This window comes from Gobius niger (genome assembly GCF_951799975.1).
Source record: "Gobius niger genome assembly, chromosome: 1".
In the NCBI taxonomy this organism is placed as follows: Eukaryota; Metazoa; Chordata; class Actinopteri; order Gobiiformes; family Gobiidae; genus Gobius; species Gobius niger.
The window spans coordinates 32,348,272-32,367,308 of record NC_136852.1 but is presented as its reverse complement, the minus strand read 5'-3'; the positions used below and the strand labels follow the sequence as shown (position 1 = coordinate 32,367,308).

Sequence of the window (19,037 nt, the reverse complement as noted above, 5' to 3'; positions counted from 1 at the left end):
TAGAAAATACAGCTATGGAGGTATTGGCAAATATAAAATAAGTACTTTGAGCTCACAACCCCCTCTCTCTATCAGTCCTTTCAAACTCCCCGATGCCAGCTCTGTATCACGGGCAGAAATAGTGTCAGTGGGAAACAGAAAAGCAGTGAATTGATCGGAGAGTTCAGCACACCTCCACTGCATCTCCACCATCTCCGCGACCAAGATGAGGAGCAGCGGATAAAACACAGCGCGCTCGGGGAAACCAAATCAATCCGAGAGATCCACACAACTCTCACGTTCTCTCACGGCCGGCCTCCAAACGTGAACATATTTAGAGCTTACTGGATGGAGAGTTTGACGTCCTTCAGGATATTTCTGATTCGTTTGACTTCTATTCTTTGTGGGGATAGAACTACAATGGAAAATGAAACAAAGAGAGAACATTATTTAACTTGATCAATTACAATTATTATGAAGTGTTGTCACTTATCATTAATCCAGCTGTAGACCTGGACTAAATGTCGAAGGCGGGTCATATCGCCCAAAAATAATTATCCCAAAAATAAATGTAGATTGAGGCCTATTATCTCTTCATTTCTTGCGTTTCAAATATGATTGGAGTCATTTTTGTGAGTGACAGGAGCTCCATGGTGACGCTCAGAGGCTTTTTTTGGCTCTAACAACAACCAACTACTGGAAGGACAGAAACCGGAGTATGGAATATGGGTCTACCTGTCTCCTCCTCTTTGTCTCCGCTCGCTCTTCCTCCCCGAGTGTGACAGTGTCGCCGTCTGTGGCACAGAGCCGCCGCTGCAACCGCTGGCCGCACAAACACTAAAGGAATGCATCCGAAATGCCGCCGGAGTTTAGTCGTTGACGTTCATTATTCTGTTTGTTGCTTGAATGTATCAGGCCGTCGTTTCATGCGTTGATCCAGGACCAAATGCAAGACCGTTTTGGAGAGATAGGGCTCTGCGATCAACGATACCAGTATGCTAACATTTCTGTTGTTACCATGTTTTTATGCCTGTTGGATCCAGGGACAGCACTACAGAAAGTTACTTGATTGTTTCAGCTCAAATAAAAGGCCTTTTATGGATTAAATGATCATTATGGTTCTGTTCCATGGTTCTAGATGACAATTATTGCACTACAGGCATTAGAAATATATTGTTAAGGTGTCGGTGTCATAAACCAAGTATTGTTAAAGTACGTATTGAAATGTTTTTTATTATGGTGCCCGGCCCAATTCTCTCATTGCCACATCAGATTTGCAGCTCTAATTCAAATGGTGAGTTAGAGGCAACACGGTTACAAAAACTACTAAAGACAAATGAACTTCTAAATGTATTTTCATCCACATAAGACTTACGGCAAATGCAACAATCTGTGATGAAGAGTGTCCCTCTGGATTTACTTCTCATGTAGATTTATTTAGGAAAACAAGTTTAAATGTACTTGTATGCAGTGTCTCCGTGTAAAAATGCGGCCTTGTAAACAAAACAATGGGGGATTGGGATATGCTGTGCTGTTTTTGAATTAACAAGTTATTACTGGACAAAATGAGGGGGGTAAAAAGCAAAGATCTTGTTTTTTGGGGGTTCGAAGATCAATCATTCAGGCCCGGAATATAGATACAGAAAATTCTTCTGAAAAAACTTCAAAATCTTACGTACGAGACACCTGGTAACTGAACATGTGGTGACTGAAGGCGCTACTGGAAGTGGAGATGTCGAGAAAACCCAACCCTTTTCCGAATTTCTTTTTTAAGGAGAAACTGTGATTCAGTCCAATAATAATGATTCTTTTTTGTTTCCAGTTTATACGTTAAAGGAGCTACTTGGTAATTATTTCAAGTCAAAAGTCAAGTTGCTTCAAAGCTTCAATTATTTCTATTAAAACACTAAACAAAACGCTGAATCCCCGTCACGTCACCTGATGTGGGCATTTCTTTTCCCGCGGCACAACCGGCCAGACGCGATGGAAGAACCGGAGGACCCCCGCCTCTCCCGTCAGCGTGGCCAGGATTAGCCAGCTCTCGTGGGGGGTGGAAGGAGGAGAAACACGCGGCGCTGGAGGCGTTTTAGTGAAGATGTGGGAGAGGGTTTACGGCAGGTTAGCTACAACAGCGCTGCCGGGGGAGACGAGAGCGAGCGTGTCACTGCGGCGGGCCAGCACTTACTCACACTTCTATCTCTGTTTACGAGTGTACGAGCTCACAAGATCTCTGAAGTTGTGAGAGATGCTTGAACCCACGTAAACTACTACAGTACATGCTTCAAAGTAGTGGAAGTTCCATAGTATACAGTATGAATGAGACGTACAAGTGCAGTGGGAGGAAAAAGTATGTGAACGCTTTGGAATTTCTCACATTTCTGCCTAATTGTGGTCTGATCTGCATCAAAATCATGAGAATGAGTAAACAGTGTCTGCTTAAACTAATACCACCCATTTACATTTGATCATATTTTTATTTGTCATAACATGTAAACATTCACAGGAGAGCGTGGAATAAGTAAGTACACCGCCTGAATCTCACTGAACTGCAGCAGTTTTGTAAAGAGGAATGGTCCAAGATTCATCCTGATCTGCAACTACAGAAAAGCAGTTTTTGCTGCAAAAGAAGGATCAACCAGCTATTTAATACAAGGGATTCCACGCTGTGTGGAGCAGGGAAGATTATGGCTTGGGGCTGTTTTGTTGCCTCAGGGCCTGGACAACATGTTGTCATCAAAAGAAGAATTAATTTGCAAGTTTATGAAGATATTCTGCAGAAAAACCTGAGACATTCACAACGGCACGGAATCCCTTGTATTAAATATCTGGCTGATTCTTCTATTGCAGAAATAACTGCTTTTCTGTAGTTGCAGATCACAACGATCAGGGTGAATCTTGGATCTTTCCAAAACTGCTGCAGTTCAGCAAGATTTCTGGGCATTCACTTACTTTTTCCACGCTGTCCTGTGAATGTTTACATGTTATGGCTAATAAAAATATGATCAAATCTAAATGTTTGGGTGGTATTAGTTTAAGCAGACACTGTTAATCATTCTTCTCCACATTTAGTGACCAATTTAGGCAGAAATGTGAGAAATTCCAAAGTGTTGACGTACTTATCAGATTGATAATGGAAACCTGTGGAAGCGGAAGCTGTGGTTAAATATGCCGCATACCACTGCTGAGTAGACTAAATGCAAAATGGCCCTTTGTGAAGAGCTTTATGTGGCTTGACTCATGTGAAAAGCAACTCCGCACGCAAGATTCCATTCCCTCTTGTGCTTTGAGGAAACTTGAGGAACTGTGGGTCGTCACCCTGGACAAACAGTGAAGATGATGATGACAAAACACAACGGAAAGTCAATTAACGCCATACATAAAAGTTCATAACTCTATGTCCGGTCCATTCAAGCTCATTTATAGCCTAGCAGTACCCGGTAAGAAGCGCTTCCTGAAATCCTGCCGCTACCATGGCACAAAACGAAACAAGCGCGCGCTCTTGTCGCCACACACCGGTCTCGCTGTTGTCACACCATGAGTCTGGGGTGACCACCTGTCCCTCTTTTGCAACAGAAAACCTTTAATGTCACTGAGTTCTTTCACGCAGGCATTAAATGTACATTTCTTGATCTTTCATGCCATAAATTCATAAAAAATCCCAAAGTATTTATTTTGCAGAATATCCACATGTTACTCCATTCCTCAACTTAATCCAATATTTCCTTCTTATGTCTTTTGTGCATAAAATGTAAGATATTGTGCCCTGACTTCCCAGGTAAGAACATTTCGTGACCCGTTCCTGTGTGTGTGATATGAGCCGAAACTGCAACGGAAACGCTTCAGTGCTGCTCTTCATCCAAGTCTGAATTTCTCCCGTGTGTCTCCTCATGTCCCGCCTGCATCGCACACTTGTCCCACTTCCACGACTATTCGAGGTGGTCACCCTCCGCGAGCCACGTGTTGAGCAAACTTTCAGCACCACGAGGAGGGACAGCTCCAGACAGCGCGCACTTGCCCCTTTCCCTTCCCTCCCTCTCCTGATGCCCGTCCACGATACGAAGCCACAGACCAACTATATCAGCGACTAAACAACAGCAAACAGTTTCTCTCCCACTGCTTTAGCGCGTGCAGAGAGCGAAAACCACGATGCCAGTGCTTTGCGTTCAAGAGTCTCCTTTCCTTTCACAAACGCTGAGCATCGAAAAGAAGTCTTCGGAAGCCTATACTTGTCCTAATATGTGTGAGTCGGGATTTCCAGCCTGTGGAATGATCCGCTTTCTCCTCATGAGTCAACTTCATGACGAAGAAAATCATCTCAAGCCTTGGAGCCAGATGTGTTTCTTTGTGACTTTGCGGCTCAACGTGTTACGCACCAAACAACTGAGCTCCACGCATCCCCGAAGCCTTTTGAAACATCGTGAAAAGGTGTGGAAGGAGGTGGAAGAAGTCAATGCGTAAAGAAGTGGGCAGGAGAGTAGCCAGAATGGGATATACAAGCGCTTTTACGCACGGCACACTGCGGGAGCGGGGAACCAGCGGCACCATTCAGAAAACACAGCGGAACCGGCAGCATTTTACGCATCACCGTAAGCCAGTCCACGTGCATCACTCACCTCTCCGGAACGAAGCGAAGGCACGTTTGGAAGTCGCTTAAAAGCAGCGCGAAAGGTCCATCCCGGCGCACCGGCAAACTTTTATCGGCAAATCCGCGTTGTGGAGAGAGAAAAAAAAAGAAAAGGTATCGAGGTAGACTGTCCACACGAGCGCGCCGGTAAACTGCTAATTCCCCGCGTATTCCTCGTGGTAAAAGTCCGAATGGAAGTGGAGAGAATGGTTGGACGTAGCCAGGATTGTGCGATCGCGCGCCGCTGTATCCTCCCCGGCGAAGGTGAGCGATGCCCGGGGTTAGAGAGAGACAGAGAGGGAGAGAGAGAGAGAGAGAGAGAGAGAGACGCGCCGTGGCCGTCAGTGCAGAGGCGCAGAGGCAGTGAATACAAATGTGGCCATGTTTCTGCGGCGGAGAGAGAGCGCGAAGGAGAGCAGCCCTCCCCGGGTCCTAGAGCGGCCACAATGAGCTTTACGCACGGAGCCGCACGGTCACAGGCTAATAGGATTCAAGCATTCGTTTTTTGCGCATTTTTTTGTGCTATGTTAACCTCTGAACCCTCGCCTGAACCGAGCACTTTTTCACCAGTTTGGCTTTACCCAAATCTAATCGAAATAGCAACAAGAACAAGGATGAAAATACAACCAAAGTGAGCAAAAATAGTAAGAAAAGAGCGACAAAAACCCGATGAAAAGGTGCAGAAGAAGCACAAAGAACATTTAAAAAGCCATGAAGAAAACGATTTTTCTTTTTACTAAAACATGACAACAAAAACGTATAGAAAACAAATGAGGCGTTACTCTGGCCTGTAAGCTCTCCGGTCAAGAAGCTTTTAGATTTGGGTAAAATTGAACTGGAGAAAATACTCGTGGTTAAGAGGTTAAAGGAAAAGGCAACTGTTTTTCCATACTGAGATATGTTCTTACCTGAGCTTAGACGAGTTGATGTGTACCTGTCTGGTCTTTGTGTGTCAGGCAAAAAGACCAAAGATGTTGTTAGCATTTGACCTCTCCCAATGTGTTCCAATAGCTCGAAACGGGGTGAAGTTAGATGCTACCACGCTCTTCCACGGGCACAAAGACCAGACAGGTACGTATCAACTCGTCTAAACTCAAGTAAGAACATGTCTCAGTATGGCCTGTTCCTTTAAGCTTATCTATAATGAGTTCCCTTCTCTTATTTATTGTTTTGAATAAAGGAAAGGACTTTAAAGTACTCATGTTCTCAATACATTACCATTTTTAAGAAAGCTCCAAACGCTGTATTCCACACCGGCTGACGTCATGAGAAGGTGCTCTGATATAAGTCAATAGGTGGGAGCTATTGTGTTAAGGTTTTTTTTTCAATCAGCTTCATCTCCCTCTGTGCCAGTTTTTGCATCCTCTGCATTCAGGGCTAAATCATTTTATCTTACAAAACTGGAAAAACCAAGGGGTCGAAAGGTATTTAGAATCGTTTAACTTTTAGCAGGACCTGATTGGCAAGCCAAGCAGGTTCTTACAGTCTGAAATGTGACTGAAACGTTCAAGTTAGGCTGTCAGTGAATAAGTTAGAGTTAAATGACTGTGATTTTTCTCTCCTGAGTAAAGCTGAGGTGTGGACAGGAGCACAAAGGCAGCGCCGCAGCCTGAGAGGGCGGGGCACTTATTAGTCCCCTATTAGGAGTGATATGAGCTTATGAATGCACGCTCCACGTCTCATTCATGTCAAGCAGCTGCTCACTCCACACACACACACACACACGCACGCACAAACACACACACACACACACACACACAGAAGTCTTTAACAACACACAGGAGCACCACCTTGTGCCATCAGCTATATGAGTTGAAAGAAGGTTTATTATCACGAAGGAACAACATGGTAAAAAGCTCATGGGACACTCAGAAACTCTTACTGGCCCTCAGGCTCCTTCTGCATTAAGCCAAAGCAGTCAGTTGTATAGCCTTTTACTGCTAAAAACTGTGGGGAAGGTGGGAATAAACTTGAGTGAGTCTCTGGGTGAAACACCTGGCTGCAGTTATTACAAAGTTTAGTGTGTTGTCCCTGAAGAGAGAAGTTTGAAAAGCTCAGTTAAAGCCTTGTCTTTAATACAAATGCACCGGTTGGAGTCTCATCCAGAGCACATACAGTATTGTGTCGCTAGTGCTACTGCATTGACAAAAGAGCCTGGGATTGTGTTGTCAAAACCGTTCAGTGTCCTGGGGAAGGGTGCTTATAGCAGTCTGACAATGTCAAATAATGGATGCACATGCAGAGGCTTCACTCTCCCAGAACAAGGTGTCTGAGTGTGAGCTCAGAAGTTACAAATGGAGTGGAAAGAAAATGGAGGATGGTAAAAAGCGGGTGAATCCGAGCCAGACCAGCGGCTAATCCACACAAGCCTGTAGACCCACCGCACGGGCTTCATTCACTCTCTGGATATTCCAGCTGAACGACGCTCTTCTGGACTGTGAAAGGCTGTTGTGTTTCTGGCTCAACAATGATCTGGACGAGGCCCATTTGACCAGCTTTACCACGGCAGAGCGGACAGGGTTATCCCAGAGGGGTCCTGCCTCAGGGAGAAGCCTGCAGAGTCTCAGTCAGTTACAGGTCCAACTGACTGAAGTGCAGTTTTATCTACCGGATCACTAAACTCTCCTGTTGTGTGCATATGTCTCTGATATTTTTTTTATGTAACAAGATTTTGATTGTCTGCATTGGCGTCGTTGAATTGAAAATAGCTCGATGGATAAAAGCATTTGGACCACAGTGTTTTAGATCAACATTAGTGAAGCTCTTCTCTCTTCTTGTTAAGGCGAGACACTGCAGGTGAATAGGGAACAAAAAAAATGTAGAGATCTCAATTTGAAACTTTTGCTTAACATCACAGATATAAATATGAGAAAAAAATGTATTGCATTTTTTCTGTCATTTTATGTTTTCACCTAAAAATAAGGCATTTTGAGCATTAAAATGGCCAAAATGGTCTATATTTTGGGCAAAGAAATCAAAATAATGAATTGAGCCAGATTAAATTTGATGGTTTTATTTTATTGACATATTAGTAACTAAGATTTTTTCAGAGGGGATTTTGGATATTTTGTTTAGTTTTTCAATAAACTAATCATCAGTGAAAAAATCTGTAAAAACTCAAATTTCGCCTGTTTTTTTTTTATTCAAAGCTGAATAAATCAGGCTAGGAATTAGATATTAAAAAATCCCTCTGAAAAAAACTTCTAAATATTGTTGTGTCTCAGCCTGTAAAGTTTGGAGTCTGTGGGAGCTTCTATAAGGGCTCAGGCTCTGCCCGAGTGCGGCTTCTCTCATTCAGAGAAAACCAGCCCTGAAGTTTTGTAGCGAGTGCTCATGCTCGGCCCGTTCTTCAGCTTTTCCGCTCCAGCGTCTCGTAGGAGGAAAAATACCATATTTGGGTGAAGGTGTCATCACGGGGCCCCTTAGCAGGACACGTGGATGTCAAATCTGTCAATATTTATGAATGAAAACCCGCGGGAAAGACGGCCTTTCTACGCGGCGCAGCAGCTACTTCCGGGTTGCCCCCACCTCGCAGACAAAACATCATAAAATAAACATCATGCGGGTGAGTTTTGTCATTTTTATATCTGACATGAAAACTAAGATGTAAAGGGAGGAAAATAGATAAAAATCTCCACTTCGACCACTGCGTGAAAAATCAATCCTTTCACCTGCCGTGTCTCGCCTTAAAATGCTATGTCAAAGAATGATTTTTTTTTCTTAAATAATCCAGTATTTCAGTTGCTTGACTGAGAGTCACGGTTCTTCCGTTTCATTGAGTGCAGTCCTCTGCGTCCTCCCTCATTAGACATTTTCATGGAGGGCCACGGCAGGACCCACCGCTCTATTTGGATTTCAAATTGAATTTTGATATTGATGCATTTATGTATTCCATCAGCTGCATGTATCATCCAGCTTCTTCATGCATTATGCCCCAATCTCTCTCTCATTCTCTGCCTTTTTGTCCATTCAGAGCTGGCCCCAATCTGCAGCCCCCCCGCCCCCATGTGTTCTCTTTAGGGGTGAATAGGATGTAACCTCGCCCTGTCAGTCTGCGCGTGCTGAATTTTAACGCCCAATCTGTCCGTCTGCAGCCCGCGGGGTCAAAAGTCGGGTCTGAGGGGAACGGACGACGCAGAGCAGGGCTAACGCGAGCCACGAAGTTTGAAGTATAGGAGATCACGTGTATGTTGTTCTAACTTTGGCATCTTCTTTAGAAAGTCTGCTACAAATGTGCCCTTTGTGGCTGTTTTTGTTATAGCCCAAAGCCTAAATGTTTACCTGAAGTCGCCATGTGCTGAACTTTACTCTTGCATTACAGAGAAATCATCTTTTGTATGAAGTTGATTTGTAAAAACTGCATCTGTGGGAATAAAGTCAGCAGTAATCTCCCAGGTTGTCCCTAACCCTGAGTGTTCTCGGCCACATGTTGTTAGTGCCTTGTCATTCTGTGTTTCAGCCCATGTTCATGCGTTGACACTAATTCCAAATAGACCCTTCCATGAGGCCGTGAACGCAGCATTTCTGACGCCTGTTTCTCTCAAGAGAGTTTTCGCTGCTGCTGCGCTAACGTACAGTCACTCTGGCATGACTAATGAGTTTAAAAAGCATGAGAGGAGGAGATTTTTGAGCTGTGGTTAGATTAATAACAATTATGATTCATTATATTGACGCTAATTAGTCTGAAGGTCCTTGTTTGGAGGTTGACATGACAAACGGCGGAGTGCATTGGATTAGACACTGCTCTCGACTCCGGGTAGGGAGAGTATGTTTGATCGTTTTGCATGAGAGGATGACAAACTTTACAATCTGAAAGATATACAGCGTTATATTATGTCAAAGCAACATTAGTATTTCTTTATAGTTTTCTTTCTGTCCAGCTGATCTGAGACCGGACAGGCTACAAAGAAACACAAGTGTGTCCTGGACAGGGCTTTGGGACCAATGTCCAGAGCCAGTGTCTTAGTCAGAAGTAGCTGTGGGAACACTACTGTAGTATGCGTTCATTTCTTTATCATATTTTTATTTATCTCAATCTTCATGCATGCCCTTATAGCCATAAAGTTTTTATAGTTTATTTTTTATCTTAATTATGTGTAATATGTTTAATGTTTCTTTTTTGTGTGGTTGAACCGAGAAAAATTCCCAGTCTGTGAACCTGTGTTCAAACAATGGCAATAAAAGTATTCTGAGTCTGATGGGGGGAAACCAGATTACCCAGAGGAAAACCACTCATGGTTAAGGTTCGTCTTTCCTCACGGTTGGACAATGAAGTGACACCTTTTTTCCAACCAGCTGCCGTGTCAAGGGAAGGGGAAAACACACGGGAAAACCAATGAGCGAGTCACAGCGACTTCACTCTAATCATCAAAATCTCTGAAATGATTGGCACAAATGCCCTTAAATTATACACAGCCTGAGACCAAACACCGCAAACCATTGCCAGACTGCCAAACCCACTGAATTTGTTAGCACACTTGGCCACATTGCATTCTTGCCTCGTGTCTCGTGTTTGCGCGGTCACATCAGGTGAAAGCTGGTCTTAGCTGCAGTTAGCGCTCGTGCGGGGTCGGCCCTATGTCCCCCGGTACCTATGTTCCCCAGTACCTATGTTCCCCGGTATCTATATCCCCCGGTACCTATGTCCCCCGGTACCAATGTTCCCCAGTACCTATGTCCCCTGGTACCCATGTCCCCCCGGTACCTACGTTCCCCAGTACCTATGTTCCCTGATACCTATGTCCCCAGTACCTATGTTCCCTGGTACCAATGTTCCCCAGTGCCTATGTTCCCCAGTACCTATGTTCCCCCACTACTATTGATTAAGATTAGGCACCAGCCCACTATCCTTAAGGTTAGTGGCTAAGGTTAGGGAACATAGGACTCGGGGAACATAGGACCCGGGGAACATAGGACCCGGAGAACATAGGACCCGGGGAACATAGGACACGGGGAACATAGGTACGCACCCGCTCGTGCATCACAGCTTGAAGGTCCGGGTTCGATTCCCACCTGAACGGGGCCTTTCTGCTCAGTTTCATGTTCTCCCTGTGACTGCGTAAGCTTCCTCCAGGTACTCCGGTTTCTGCGACCACTAAAAACATGTACAATAGGTAGCGTTCACGTGACATCACAACATTCTTAAGAGCCTATAGTTTAACATTGAGGTGGAGGTCAACTGACCGTAACTATGGTAACGGTGGTAACTGACAAAATGCATATTTGTATGTCTTTGTTTTTTGGCTCATATCTCAGTCATTACTGGAGGAATCCACATGAAACAAAAACTGTCACAAAGTTCATCGTCTCCTCTGTCGGCATATATGAGCTAATGTCCAATTATTATCTCTGAAAAATGTCAAAAAGTGGTGACAATATGCAAAAACATGACCATGATGTTGTCCAATAGAAAGGACTTTCAGACAAAAAAATAATATCACAGGTTTGTGAATCCGATCACGATCAGTTACTGAAGAGGAAAAACATTTGTCAATTTTCGTTTTGGAGATTTCTTCCAAAAACTGCATTTCTCCCATAGAGTTGCATTGGCCCCGCCCTCCATCTGACATTATGACATCATCACATTCTAAATCGTGAACGCTACCTATTGGTGAATCCTCCAGCCAGGTGTTTCTGACCATCAGCCTGGCTCCTCATTCTACGGGTGGCCGCGAGGGATGGGTCAAATGCAGGACAAATGAAGGGCTCATTTGCCAAAGCGGATATCTCTGTGATTTTTTTTTTATTTCAATATCATTTTGGATATTCCTATCCAACATGTAATATGTTACTGTCCGCAAAAGATCCCTCTTATGAAACTAAAGTTGTGTGAATTTATTTTTTTAATTTTTATGGCACTGAAATCTGGTAATGAAAAACACTATGTAAAGAGAAATGTTCAAACACACATTGAGTTTTTTCTTATCTGTTGTTTGCAAATGAACTGGTAAAGGTGCTTTATTGTCATTATTCAACAACATTTGAAATGTTGTTGAATAATGACAATAAAGCACCTTTACCACCTTTTTACCTTAACGTGTATCGCAGCATTTTCACACACAGAAGTGAATCAAACTGGAGGGAAACATTTAAACTGAATCTGTGTGTCAGGTCCTAGGTCAGACAAAGAGCAGTTCAGAAGCCCCTTATGAGAGACCAACAGGCCTGTTTAATCATGAGGCCGTCCTCCCGTAGACCCACCACCTGCAGGAGGAGCCATAAGCAATGTGGTTTGGGCAGCTCCAACGGCTGCCCCAACGGACAAATGGAAGAAAGTGGATGGATTTGTTTATTTGAAGAGTAACTGAATAAAACACATGATTTGGCTATTTTTCATCTTTACTCTTCTGGCTATGATGTAAAACTTAAAAAGCATTAAAGTAACTTAACATAAAAATACATAGCATGTCATACACTGAGAAGAGAAAAAGGCTTTTGGGTGTAATATTGTGGATACATCATTGTGAACAGGCTTCTCAAACTCCAGTTCTGATTCTCTATAAGACAGAGGATCACGTTCATTTAGATTCCGGGCTTGTGCAGAGGACAGTGGGATAAAAGTGAGGAGTCAGCTCCCCCCCCCCCCCCCCCCCCCGACACGGTGCGATGTGCAGAGTCCGCGCCGCATCTGCAACTTGTTCATCATATCCAACAATAACTGCCACCGGCGCCATAAGGACACGCATTAATCGGCTGCCATTACCTTACTTAGAACGGCCCGAGCAGGTGCAGCGGTGCAGAGAGCCATGTGGTGCTTCAAAAGGTTTACTACCACGCTAAATATCAGGACAGTCGATAAAAATATTAAATATGGACAGTCGTGATTACGGAGGTGTAAATTACGCAAGCCGCTGGATGTGCACGGGGCAGGGCGCGCTGAAAGATTTGACTAATTTGACTGTTTCATTTATGCGTGTTTGAGGAATCCTGCATCTCTCAGCATAGTTGCGTTGGTCACATTTTGGATCGGATCGGCTCAGAAAGATGAATGGTAAGGTTCCTTCTTATTGGTTGATGCTGCAGTATTTGGAGAGTAGAAAGATACAAGAAGGCCAAACTGCATCCTCTTTTCTAGAACCAGGCTGTAAGTTATACAGCACTGATACTGATGACAAGTCATGATTGCAGTGAAGGCGATTCCATTCACTTCTCTATGAAAGGACAGCGTTATGCACTGGGAGGAAAAAGTGAGTACACGATTTGCAATTTCCAACATTTCTACCTAAATTGCTCATACAAATCAATAATTCTCGATGGTAGGTCTTCAGAGAGCTCTTCTGAGTGAGGCCTGGTGCACATCAGACAATGCGTCTCAACAAGAGACAATTCTTAACTAGCGTGTGTTTTTCAATACCCAGGGCAGCTTTAAACCACACCTCAGTTATTGGGCTTCAGGTTGGCTCACACCTGACTCTAAATCCATCCATCCATTTTCTTCCGCTTTATCCAGGGCCGGGTCGCGGGGGCAGCAGTCTCAGCAGAGATGCCCAAACTTCCCGATCCACGCACACCTCCTCCAGCTGTTCTGGGGGGACCCTGAGGCGACACCAGGCCAGCTCGGAGACATAGTCCCACCAGTGTGTGACCTTCCACGAGGCCTTGTCCCACTAGGACATACCTGGAACACCTCCCACGGGAAGTGGCCATGAGGCATCCAAAACAGATGCCCTAGCCACCTCAGCTGGCTCCTTTCGATGTGAAGGAGCAGCGACTCCGAGCTCCTCCTGACTCTAAATATCTGCATAAACCTGTCTGATTTGCTCTTGGAGGATCCTTAGCCAGGGGGTGTACCTCCTCGCCGTCCTGTGAATGTGTACATGTTATGGCCAATAAAAACATGATCAAATATAAATGTTTTTTTTTTTTTTTTTTTTTTTTTACTTTATTAACATAAAACAAAGCTTACAAATGGCACATAGACAAAGGAAAGATACACAAGGGTAAGGTATTAGATTGATACACATTTGATTCTTAGGATCATTCTTGGATCAGACCACATTTTCCCCTCCTGCCACCTTTACGTGATGGAGGGGTTTGAACACCCTTATGAGAGACCAACAGGATTGATTAGAACCAAGAGGCCGTCCCTCTGTGGACCCACCACCTGCAGGAGGAGCCATAAGGGGCTGGTGCAATGTGACCTGGAAATGGAAAAGTGGAAGAAAATGGATAGATGGATGGATGGATCAGACCACATTTTAAGAGCAATTTAGGAACGTGTACCCCACTGTAAAAACACAAATCAACTCAAAAATGTGAGTTTAGCAAATTATGGTGCCGTCTGGTCTTTGAGCTGAACTTTTCTCCCTCTCCCTTTTCCTCAGAGCCAGCCCTGGGCATAGGCGACCGAGGCTGCTACCTAGTGCACCACCTGCAGGAGGGGGTACCAAATTGTGCTTTGATATGTTTTTTTTAAACCCTTTGAGCGCCATCTACAACATTTTTACGGACAAAACCTTGACTTGTTGTTCTTTATGTCAGAAACTAGAGATTTCAAACTTTCCAATCCTTCCACGCTTTGCATGTTCTGATTTAAGAATAATAATGCAATAAAAACTACCTTTTCCTTCAAAGTGTGTCCAAATGGACTGGTAGCCAAAAAAAACAGTGCAAAATCTCGCACAAAGCCCAATCTTACCCCCGCCAAATTGTCTGGGACCAGCCCTGTCAAGTCCTGATGGTGATTGATACAACGTGGCACCGTCCCATAGGCCCCATATTGTGACCCCAGGTGTGGCACCGCCCAGACCGTCGCGTGTGACATTGTGACGTTAACCGGAGTGTTTTTTTGTGCATATTTCTTGTGAATAACTAAGGAATAATCTGCGTGTGCTTTAGACGTGGTAGAGCTGACAATAATGCGGACTGAACTAATGAGAAATCTAACATTGGTTAAAGAAAAGCAAAAAGTCCATTTCGATTTACTTCCACCATCAGCAGACGCGCTGAAGCATGACGTGTGAATGGACAGGGAATACGACACTGTTCTTTTGTAGTACACCTACATAAATCCAGATTGTACTTTCATTGCTTCTACCGGCTTCCCCTCCGTCCACACTGAGCCCATCCCCGATCCGCCGGCCCCATTTTTATGGGCCGGCATCAAATTTTTACCATTCAGGCGGGGTGGCTCTGAGGGACGCCGCCGCTGTCCCCCGCTCCCCGCCTAATAGCTTTTCACATCGGAACTTAATTTTAGCGTGGAATTAAATTAGAAACCATGTCCAAACAAATTAACGTCAAGCCCAAAGCAGGTGCGTTTCTGACAGTCCGGGGCATTTTGTAATCTAACGCATGAGCCCCTTTTCCAAGCCGTGCCTCCGTCCTCCCAATAATCAGGCGCTGCAGAGGCGCATGGGGAGAATGTAGTCTGACGCATAGATTAAAGGTCTTATATAGTCACCGACTGGCTAATGCTAAATATGCCGAGAGTTTCGTTTCACGCCTGCAGGTTGTGCTGCTCAACCACCTGAGCCACAGTCGCCACTCCAAGTCAGTACTTGCAGATAGCTGGAGGTGAAAACATTGTTTTTACACGTTTTAGCACAGCATGTCTGAGTAAAAGATGTAAAACAACATGGCGGCGCTCCCTCGTCTTTCCCACGCTTATCCATTCACAAATATTGACCGGTTTGGTATCCATGTGTAGCACGAAAGGAGACCGAGATAACACTGTAATACAAATACACGGCATATCCTTTCTGGGAGACAACAGGGGCTAAAGACAGGAGAAATATACACACGCATGTGCAGACGTTTTAAACTTTAGACCTGTTATCTGAAAATGAGCTTTTATTTACACTCTTACAACAACTTCTCCACTTCAGTGGCTCCTACAGACTCCACACTTCACAGTCTTGGACTTAACAACATTTGAGAGGTTTTAACCGAGGGGTTTTGGAATGTCTAATTTCAAGCCTGATTTATTGAGCATTGAATTGCAAAAAATAAGGCCGATTTACAGATTCACTTAATAGCTATAGCTAGATATCCAAAATCCCATCCATCTTCTTCCACTTGTCCATTTCCGGGTCATGGGGCAGCCGTTGGAGCTGCCAAAATCACATTGCACCAGCCCCCAATGGTTCCTCATGCAGGTGGTGGGTCCACGGGAGGACGGCCTCATGATTAAACGGGCTTCTGAACCGGCCTTTGTCTGACCCGTCACCTAGGACCAGTTTGTCATGGGAGACCCTACGAGGGGCACGAAGCCCCCGACAACAGAGCTCCAGGATCATTCGGGTGCTCAAACCCCTCCACCATGTTGAGGTGGCGGTTCCAGGAGGGGTATCCAAAATCCCCTCTGAAATAAATGATTAAGTAATACGTCAACAAATCGAAACCTGGTTCTATCCATTATTTACATTTTATCGCTGAACTTTGGCCATTTTTATAAATGCTGTATTTTTATATGGAATTTAATGATAGAAAACGTATATTATGTCAAGAATCTACATCAAGGATTCTGCATTACAAAAACAAGTGGACTACACCTGCCGAGGCATCCCAAATCTTCCTACTTCATAGACTTTCTTTCTCTGTTAATGACAAGAACAAAGACACGTTCAAATGCTATATTCTGCCTCACTTTGAGTTTGCATCACCTGTCTGTCACACAAACTACCCGCTTGGAAAAACTCCAATGTGGAGCCATTAGGACCATACTACACTACAGTCAGTTACAGATGGGGACGACCAAGCACTAAAACTGGCTCCATTAAAACACAGGAGAAACTTTGCAGCGCTGTGCTCTGGTTACATGGATTACTCCCAAGGACTCTCCGGTCCCTTTGTCCAATCATTAAAAGAATTCCTATCCAATAAAACACTTGTCCACCCAAGTACCCCACCAGTCGAGCATTGGAATGATCTCCATTCTTTTTAGTTACTAAATACAACTTTGGGACTGTCCTACTTTGGACTGTTTTAAAAACAATTTAGGTTACACTGAGCAGAGGCTGACTTTTGATACTGAAGAATTATAAAATATATACAAGGTTTTATACTGTTTTTTATTCTTATTACTGTTTAGTTTGACTTAACAAAATGTATGCGAAGTATTCTCAGTTCTCTGTTACAGCGGAAAAGTACCAGAGCACCAAAGTGTGTGAGCACAAAACCCCCGTGCCCCAAAAGTAAGATAAACAACTGCCTTCCTCCAGAAGGATCCTATCAGTTGCCACATTCCATTGAAGACATAAAATTGGGGGTCGCAGGGCGGAACTATGTGATGCAGCAGAAGCACTGGAGCCAATGGAACCAATGAGATTTAGTTTTAGGCTCATGAATATTCCAATGTTTAATGTGATACAAATACTCTGCTTCCTAGTAAAAAATCCAGTCTCCTATGGAAATGGACAGCTGGTAGACTCGATGTTAGGGAACTAGGGAAGCAGAGCTCTGTATTAGATGACCTGTTAGGGAAATAAACCTTTGTGATTTAATCTTCTGAATCCTGGGTCATCTGTGCTGGTATGTGTTATTAGCTGGTAGTGTAGCGTTGTTTGTCAATAACTCTTCTTCCAGTGTTGAACACGCTTGGTGTTGTCCGACGTTTGGGTAATTAATTAGGAAGTGGACAACACAGGAGAAGGAGTGAAAAACTCCTTACCCAACATGTGGTGACCTCGGACGTGCTGAAGGGGGACTTATAGACAGACAACACGGGACGCGGCTGAGGTCCGGTCTCCTAAAAACTATTTGCGGTAGACATACCAGACATTCTTTTCCACATCCAGCCATCAGCGATTTCACGGACGTCCAATTAGATTAAGGTAAGACGACTTTTGACTTCTACTAAAGTGTGAGTCTCAAAGTACGTCTATTTGCTATTTTTCCAAAGTTTAGTTTAAAGATTTTTACTGAAATCGACTGTTGGCTGGTATAATCTGTGAATTGATGGTGGAAGGAATAAGGGACACACGTTAAAATTATAAACCGTTGAAAATAAAGTAGAGAAAAAGTAGTGAAATGACAAAAGAAGTGAGAAATAGTGAAGAAGAAGAAGAAGAAGAAGAAGTAGAGGACTGCACGCTGGGTTTTACCCTTTAAAAGCCGAAAGGTGCGTAGGTAGGACCTCCCAAGCCCACGGACGCGTGGACTAAAATTAAAACGTTGAAATAAGTCGTTGACGGATTTGGGGACCGTCTGAAATAGTGGGTTAGAGTCCCAAATAGCAGAGAAAAATTAATTAAAGAAGTGTGAGAAGAAAAAAAAAAAAAAAGAATTAATTAAAGAAGTGTAAAAGAAGTGTAATAATGTGTGAAGTGAATTAAAGAGATACGTGAAGTTGTTTTCGCGGAGAGAGAAAAAGGAAAAAGAAAAAGAAAAAGAAAAAGCGACTAGAAGGTAAGAGAAATGTCGAGAAAACATGATTGTGAGAAATGGGTTATGTGGTTGTGCCAGGGAACGGGCTTCCTGAAGGGAAGGTCAAAGAAAGAGGTAAGGAAGGCAACAGAGGCGTGTGCACAAATGTATGAAGAACAAAAGAGAAATCCTAAGGAACCACATGATTTAGGAACACTCTGTGGAACGCTGACGGCGGGAGTAGAACTCTGCGCTATGGAAATGCAAGATGCGGAAGCAATGAAGAAAAAAAGAAAATTGGGTAAGCAAGACCTAAAACTCACAAACCTCACAATAAGAAGATATTTTAAGATCAAACAAAGAATCGAACCGGTCTTGGAGGCTGCCGTATCTAAATGGACAAAGGAACAAAAGATTTTCTCCCCCACTTCGGGGGGCGGGACAAAACAGCCCCTCCCACAGGGAGGAGGCCCCGTCTTGGGCCCTTCGGCCCCCCTTTCATATGAGGCGGGGGGAGCTGGTAGCTCTCTCTACCCTCATAAATCACTTCACGGACTTCTGGATCTGGATGTGGCTCCATCAGACCAACTAACGAAAGGAGAGGCACGAGAAGCCTTCGATAGAATTCAGAAAATGACCAAAGAAGCGCATGATACAGCATTGGAAAGACAACGAGAACTTTATGAAGACCAGGTTAAAACAATGAAAGAGGAAGCAGAATGGAGGAAAGCAGAAGTTGATGAGCTTAGACGGAAACTAGAGGAATTCACACTTAAAGCCAAACCAGACCCAGTGGCAAAAGGAACATATCCCCTAATTCCCACTGGGGCGCCAGCGGTGGGAAATGTTCTCCCTATGGCATATAAACCACTTAAATGTACAGAAATACAACAGATGAAAAACACCCTGCCACCCCTACAGGAAGGGGGCAGGAAGTGGTTTCGCACTCTTCAAATGCAGTGCGCAAATGCCACATTAGCAGTAGGAGATTTGAGGGGCCTGGTGGCGTCGTGTGCTCCTCCGCACGCAGTGGATCAACTCCTGAGAACATCCGGTTTGGACAATCTGCCCCTGCATCAACCTTTTGACCCACATGTGGAAGGCTTTTTAGCGGTGGTGGAATTAATGT

The 19,037-nt window shown here is 44.1% G+C and overlaps 1 protein-coding gene across 1 annotated transcript in view; it reads right to left on the bottom strand.

Moving 5' to 3' along the window:
- LOC306964918 (roundabout homolog 1-like) overlaps window positions 1-4,918 on the bottom strand; it is a 461,783-nt gene extending 456,865 nt beyond the window's left edge. Inside the window, 1 exon segment of the mRNA XM_079559087.1 lies at window positions 4,593-4,918. The gene's annotated coding sequence lies outside the window, so the exon portion shown is untranslated.
- Between the last annotated feature and the right edge of the window lie 14,119 nt (window positions 4,919-19,037).